Genomic DNA, 6,284 nt, shown 5'->3' with positions numbered 1-6,284 from the left:
GTTTAGCTTCCAAAATCCTTCATTGCATCATTGTCCTATTATAATCCCTTTACAAAGGAAACCCTTCGCAAAATACATAAACCATCCCTCTTTCGCTTATCGCACTCAATCTGGGCGCATAACACATGCCATAAGGGCCGGACCCGATGGCATTATAAACCACAATATATATGTGTGTGTGTGTGTGTGTGTGTGTGTGTGTGTGTCGAGTCCAAAAGCATGTCGCATATTGCAATCAGCCTATGTCCAAGGTTTATATATAGATATATATATATATATATATATATATATATATATATATATATATATATATATATATATATATATATATATATATATATATATATATATATATATATATATATATATGGCATGCCCCTGGCCTCTAGACCCGACGGCACTATGAACCGCATTGTATACATTATCAGGTCCGGCCCCCAATTGCATATCGCATATCAGCAGAGCTCAATCCTTATATACAATACGTACAACGATATGACGGACCTGCCAAGATATCAAAAACGATATATATATATATATATATATATATATATATATATATATATATATATATATATATATATATATATATATATTAGCCGGTCTGAAGCCCTATCACATATCGTGATCGGCGGAGCCCCAGGCTTGTGCATATTGTGATATGTGATAGGCCGGACCCGATGATATTTATAGACTCCAATATATAGCATTTGAGGTCTGGCTTGAGCAATCGGGGCAAGATTTTCTATGTTTTCATGTGTTTTCCAAATTTTTCGAAATAACAAAGGGATCGGGTTTCCAGTGTAAATGGGCCCGTGGAGTCCTGATAGTATAATTACGCATCGAGGAAGTGGAAGGCATGGGAATTGTGACCCACAAGGGGGCCAATACCCGATTGCGATCAAAAGAAGCCCTCGAAAGTTGTGCCAAGCCTATGGGTTGAGCAAGAAATTGTATATTGACTGTGTATCAGGCATAAATCCTTTTCACACGTGTTCCATAGTTTATAAAATGAATGAACACAACATTTACGTTTGATCGAACTTTTATGTTTTATTGTTCACAATCATCAAGCTAACAATAGCTATCCTCGCAGGTGAGAAGTAAGGATGCGGGAGGGGATTCGAAGAGCCATGTATGCAAAAGCGTTGCATTTAAGGGTCTGACCGCACGTGTTCCTGGTCGGAACCCCACACATTGCCTGTACATTCCACGAGTTTGAGTGGATCCAGCCGCAGATGAAGGCATTGAATGTCAGGATAACACCTCTGTGCCGCTGGTGTCAGTATTGCAAAACACTCTCTACTAAAGGGGAGACGGACTACCATAGTGCATAATGAAGGCACTCTTGCAGTCCATTGGAAGCGTTTAGGATAGCGCTAATCCATGAAGATTTCATCTCACAGTATACATTACAAAGCATGCCAAATGTGGGGATGATGGGAGCATATTCAGTTTCTTTCAAAGAAAAGATAGAGAATGATAGCCACTCCTCACAAGTGCTAAGAAATGATACACAGTCCTCCCTTGTTCCAAGGAGATCCATCCATTTCCCCAGGAAGGGGAATGATCCACCAAGGGTGACCTCAACTTGTCATGGAAGGATGATGGTCATTCGAGGCCGCATAAGTATTACCTCTGAAGAAAGGAGAAGGGATTTTTGGCATGGAGAAAAACAATTTTGATTTATTGTGAATAAAGGGGACTGTTTGTTTCAAGGAGGAGCCATAGTTTCAGACTCATTGTATTGTTTTGGATCAAAGTGTTATTACTAGCATGAATGTAAATGTGATTTGTATTTATGCATATTGATGACTTACAGCTCACTATTACTCTTGTTAAATTGTACGTGATTGAGTTTCATGGTTAACTTGTTAATGGTCTCTGATTTGAAACTAAGGTAAACATCAGTTGCAAGTTTTAAGTCCATAGAAGAATGTGGATTCCTATATGAATGATTAGATCGCAATTTAGATTTAATACAGTCTGGTCCAGCTGTGAATTCAGTGATTGACTCATTTGGACTTGAATCTATACATTATGTTTAATCTCCTTTATCACGCTCCTGTTAAACATATATATGATATTTAAACCTCTGTATTATGTTTCTGCAGGATAGACCACAATAGCTAAGACTAGATTAGAGTGGTTAGAAGTAGTATAGATAGGATTTCACACATAGAGGTTAGTTGTTTTCCATGGACCTATGCATGGGGATTAGAGCAGATTCTAATGAATCCGAGATGTAGCAGAAATCAGGGAAAGATTGATGATGACATAAGGATGTGCATTCTTGTGGATTGGACACATGCTTGGATTAGCTACCCAACTAGTTCGAGTCACGAGGGGTACCAGTGTGCAAATAGATGTTAGTATCAGGGGAGTATCTTGGTAGGTAGACTACAAGAAGGGACAGGACATGGTGGAATTGGTCATTTTACATATGTTTCAGGGATGTTTGTGATGTATGCATTGATTGGTATCACAGGTAAGACTATTCAGATATGAAAATCTTGGTCACAAGATGATTGCCTGGCTGGTATATATTGTCAAGGACGACAATGACTTCAGGTGGAGGAGGATGTAAGGACCTGCGGTCTGTGCGATGGGTAGGATGCACATCCGGCGTGAAGAGGCAAAGCTACGACTAAGGAAAACGAGCGAGCAGGTGATAATGCGCATGGAGGAGTCTTGGTTGGGCAAGTTTATACTGTGGGGATGAGTTGGAAAGTAACCCATGAGCTGACCTCATAGACTTGCGATATGGGCAAGGGTTGGTGGGTGGTCCCGTGTGATAAGAAGGCTGACCAACAAAGCTGAACGAGTTTGCAAGTATGGAGGGCGTCAGTTGGATGAGTTGGTCGAGTGGCATGACTCCCCACCCGGCATATATATGGATGGCACGGTTGTGGAGCAAAGGCATCAATGAACGATGAAACAAATCGATCAACAAGCATTTAGGCGAGTCAAGGGACGAGATCGAGGTGAGAAGGTGCAGGTTTGAGAGTGGAGGAGCAGGCTTAAGGCACAAGTCACATGGAGACACATGTGCCCACCTGCCGGGTAGACTACACGAGCTGCACGAGGTTGAATGGTTCAGTTGGCAACATGAGTGGAGGGCTACATGAAGGCGTGCATCCCCGTCAGTTGTGACACAGGTAGAGGGCTGCATGAAGGCGTGCCCGCCCGTCGGTTGTTGGTACGGGTGGAGGATGCACAAAGGCGCCCACCTGTCGGTTAAGAGTGTGGGTAGAGGGCTGCACGAAGGTGCTCGCCCGTCAGTCAGTTGTGTGAATGAGTGGAGGGATGCACGAAGGTGCCTACCCATCGATTGACGAACTCGGGTGGAGGGTGAACGAAGGCGCCCTCCTTATAGTGTGAAGGCGGACGGTGAACTCAAGTAGGGGTGAAATGAAGGTGCCCACCCGCGGTTGGAGTTTAGTGTGAGGCTAGATTGAGGTGTTGCCGGGTGGAAAATTTGGCTAAGTGTAGAATGTAAGAGTGACCATGTTGCAAGGCGTGCACGAGGTGGGTTGCTCGTGGCAAGACAGAAAGTTAGAATTTTGGCTAAGTATAAAACTTGGGGTTTCTAAGGTATAATTGTATTTTATGAGAGATTGAATATATATTGAAATCAGGCAAGACTCATATTCAAGGAGTTGCCCCTCCCTTTATATTGTTGCAATTGTATTGTGTATTTATAATTGCTGTGGATAATGAATGTGTATGGGTGTTCATTAGTATAAAGGCTAATAATAATACTTGGTGAAGAAAAATAAAACTAAGTATCGAATGTTAAGGCGTAGTCCATGAACATAAGTATTGGTGAAAAGAATGTGTTCGGTGGTGCTGCACCTCGCTATAAGCGGTTGAAATATTACTGCAGGTGTAGGGGCGTGACAGTTACTGTCTAGCAACCGGATAACGAGATGTTTCACTTTAGAGGAAAAGTAGGGCGGGCATTTGAAATCCCCTTGTAGATCTTCTTATACATAACTGTTAGATTTACATCCTGGAACGATAGGTAGCGCGTGAGGAGAACAAATAGTATCACAATAGGACCATATGTTGACATTGGCTCGGTCGTATCCCTTCTTGATAATCATCTTTGCCGAAATGTATGTCGGTGTGGTGCAGGCCATGTGGACAAGGTTGTCATGTCCGAACTGCTTCGGCATTACACTGAGGTTGAAGACAATGACCTTCATATCACCATTTTCGTCTAATAACAAGTTCTCTGGCTTCAAATCCCTACTTCAAATCTTGGTGATACACAACTTGACTGTGGCAGAAATCAACCACACTAATCAGTTGTTGAGGAGCTCACCACTAAAGTTCACGAGTTCATAGAAGACGACTTTAGCTATGGGAATCAAATATTAGTCTTCAACAAATTCGTAACTATTTTATCCTGATCGAACGGTTCAACCTTTCTCAATCGTCTAACATATAATCTTACGGCGCATAATGATGACAGTTGGAAAGGAGGGTTGCTGATTTCAAAGGGGAACACCTTACTGCGTAGATATATACATAATTCACATTAAAATAATTTACATAACATGTACATTCAAATTAATTTTTTTATTATTATTAGTAATGTATTTTTAAGTATATGTCAATATTGTATTCAAATATTTTATTGATAACCCACATTGGTTATTATTCTTATATAAAACATTAAAATATTTTATTTTAACAATTTTATGGACATAAATTAGTTAACATAGATATTCAAATAGTTTATTTAAATCTCTTGTCCAAATATTTTTGAAAACACTTTTTTTTTTACTTATTTTTTTTTATTATAGCCAACATTGTTTTTTATTATAGCCAACATTTTTTTTCTATTTATAACATAATCTTTATTTTTATTTTAAAGGGAACAAACCACTGATAAACTTACACATCCCCTCACTATGGGCTGTAGAATGAGGCTCTGGGCTCAATAAATAATGTTAGTTAATAATATTTCTTAATTTTTGGTGATGACATTCAACAATATAATATTTTAATATTTGTTTTATTTTTGTAATGACTTTTTGTTTTTGTTAATTTTTTTCTTTAATTAAACTATATCTAATATAAGTGGTAGGTACTAGCTATTTTTAGCCCTTTTTTTAAAAAGGGTAATTACAAACTCAATCTAGCCCACTAGGGGAATACCGAACTAATTTTCCCTAAATTAGGCGGGCCATTAATCGAAAACATTTAACAGTAAAAAATAATAAAATAAAAAAACCCTAAAAGCTCTAGGTTTGGGTTATGTGGGTTATTTTAACTAGATTTAAGAAAAAATAATTTTAAAAAAGCAGCAAAAAACCCATGCCGTGGTTATTTGGGTAATCAATCAGGGATAAATATATGGAATCATTTCCCTTGCCTCATATCGCTCATCTCATATTGTTCACGCAAAAGTTCGTTCATACGTTCTCGCATTCTCTTCGCTTATACACACAGAAATTCAGTCCTTTCCTTTTAGTCAGATAATCTTTTATTCGGATCATCTATTAGTTGGGGAGTCATGGCCTCGGAAAGCAAGGTGACTTTGAAGAGCTTAGATGACGAATTGTTTGATGTCACTGAGGCTGTGGAATTTGAATCTCAGACCATTAAGTACATTATCGAGGACACTGGCACCGCCAATGCTATTCCGCTGCCAAACGTTTCTAGTAAGATACTTTCGAACGTCATCGAATACTGCAAGTACCATGTCGGGGCTCAGAAGCACGTACATGAGAAATCGGCCATTTCCGAGGACAAAATCAAGACTTGGGATCAAGAATTCGTTAAAGTCGATCAGGCCACTTATCCCGGTATTTTGCTAGAAACCCTTATTTAATTAGGAATTTTATGGTTTCGTATTCTTTGAATCAAACTAACCTTTTTTCTTATTTTTTGTTTTCAGGGGTCTAATCTACTTGAATTGCCCCAACCAAATGGTTTGGAACTTCAGAGGACAGTTACCGATGGCTTCTCCAATCAATCAATGAACCATAAACTAATTGTTTTTGTTTTGTAAATTTTGTTCTTTCTTAGATTCTAGAAATCTAAAAAATGAGTGCGCTGAGTTTAGAGTATTATTACACGAATGCGCTCAGTTTAGAGTATTATTGAATGAATGAATGGCTTACAACTGTGTGGCATGCTTGTATATTTTCTGTAAATGTGTTAGAAAACCTGCACAGATGAATCTAGCTAGTAAAGGTTAAACACACATCTTTGCAAAGCAAAAACACTAAAAGAAAATCGAAAGAAGAAAAGAATGATACATTCAAAAATAT

The 6,284-nt window shown here is 38.8% G+C and overlaps 1 pseudogene; it reads left to right on the top strand.

The window, feature by feature from the left end:
* The first annotated feature begins 5,524 nt into the window (after window positions 1-5,524).
* Window positions 5,525-5,916, top strand: LOC149171075 (SKP1-like protein 1B pseudogene; annotated as a pseudogene).
* The last annotated feature ends 368 nt before the right edge of the window (window positions 5,917-6,284 follow it).

This window comes from Pinus tabuliformis, chromosome 4_2, assembly GCF_031772625.1.
Source record: "Pinus tabuliformis cultivar Carrire ecotype Pingquan chromosome 4_2, CPIR1, whole genome shotgun sequence".
Taxonomy (NCBI): Eukaryota; Viridiplantae; Streptophyta; class Pinopsida; order Pinales; family Pinaceae; genus Pinus; species Pinus tabuliformis.
The sequence above is the reverse complement of the archived record's forward strand: the minus strand, read 5'-3'. Positions and strand labels throughout refer to the sequence as shown.